Raw genomic sequence first — 1,630 nt, forward strand, 5'->3', positions numbered from 1 at the left:
TTTTTTTTTTTTGCCTGTACTCTGCCGATTTCACCTCATTCACAATAGATAGTGCCACAGGTAAAAATAAAACAATGCCTAATTTATCAAGTGATAATGAAAATGGTAGTGACCCACACTCAAAAGATATTGAAGTTGTTTTTCATGTATTTGGGAGAAAATTGTGCTGAGTTAGTCATCCTATCTCACTTTAGTAGAAATAAGAAAAGTTTCTAATACTTCCTCTAAATAATTCATCATCAGGATGATGTATTTTTATACCATCTATTTTTTATATGTTCTCAATAGTGATCAAGTAAATCTTGTTTTTGTTTTTCAGTATTCTTCTTGGCCAGCTAAATCTTTTTCCTTCAAAATAACTCAGTTGGACAGAAAATTACCTCCCACGTAATGACGAGTTCAGACCGGTTTCCTCCACCTCCGTTGATGTTTACTGGTGCCACAAGAGGGACTAAAAAGTAACCGAGAGAAATGTGGGATGGCGATTATTAAAGTATGTCTTCATCAGGAAGAATTTTGCTTTTTGGACCTCACCTTTCAAAATCTCACGCAGGCATATTGTGAGAGAGTTTTGCATTCTTAATGAACATAAATTATGTTTACACATATCCAAATTTCTAAGAGAGAGGACACAGTTGTGTTTGATACATGGGCACCCTGGCTCTGAAATTAATTAAAAATTGAGTAACATCGGGTATTTGACATTATTATGCATCATCTACTAATTGGCAAAATGATGTTCCATTCAGATGGCAACTGCCACACTGCTGATTTAGTGCCTAATTATGCAGTTGTGCTGTAAACAAGTTACTGAGGCAGCATATTAATTAATTATTTGTTCAATAAACAAACTAAAATAATTTTTCTCATTAGTCATCGGGATATTTTAACATTTAAAATTAAAACCTTAAAAATAGGCAAATAAATAAATTCTTGCTTTCAAAGTCCCTGTTTGAATCTCACATCTCTCATCGGAGAACGGGAGGGACTTTTCTTCTAACTTTTCACTTGCAAAGTCAGATTTTTCTCCTGTCAAGCATGTGAGTGGGAGAGATTCCCTCCATGGTAAAGCCACAGAGCCTGAGATCAGAAACCAACAATTTTAGTGAATGAGAAAAAATATACCCCTTAACTATACCCTTGTAAGGACTAGTATAATGAATAATCGTTCAAGGTAAATTGTAAAATTAATGACAATTTTGAGTGTGCACAGGGTATTATAACATAATCAGAATGAGGATTTACTTTACCACCTCTCTTAAAAAGTATTATTTTTCTTGGCATGGCAAAAGTATCTTAAATCTGTGATGAAGGCTAAATCTTCAGGGTAAACTTTTAAAATATTGAATTACATGAAATTATCTATATTGGACCATTTTTGACCAATATCCAAAGGTAGGGGTAGAATCACCTGGCTATGGTTGGGGATTGGCAGGCAGGGATTAAAATATGTAAGTTTTAATTGCTCGTTTCAAATTTTTTCTCATTATAAAGACCATCTAAATAAATGTAGATTACTTATTTTATTTATTCCCATTTCAGACAGAGTTTAAATGCAAAAATCACACAGTGATATAATAATCTGATTGTTCTTTTTCAAAATAGCACCAGTCAGACATACATTTTTATG

General features: G+C 33.1%; 1 protein-coding gene across 1 annotated transcript in view; it reads right to left on the bottom strand.

The window, feature by feature from the left end:
- The window catches only part of LOC105819024 (contactin-6-like), a 167,612-nt gene that overhangs the window by 13,245 nt on the left and 152,737 nt on the right, over nucleotides 1-1,630 (bottom strand). The gene's annotated exons all lie outside the window — the stretch shown is intronic.

The sequence above is a fragment of the Propithecus coquereli genome, unplaced genomic scaffold (genome assembly GCF_000956105.1).
Source record: "Propithecus coquereli isolate 6110/MARCELLA unplaced genomic scaffold, Pcoq_1.0 Scaffold463, whole genome shotgun sequence".
Classification (NCBI taxonomy): Eukaryota; Metazoa; Chordata; class Mammalia; order Primates; family Indriidae; genus Propithecus; species Propithecus coquereli.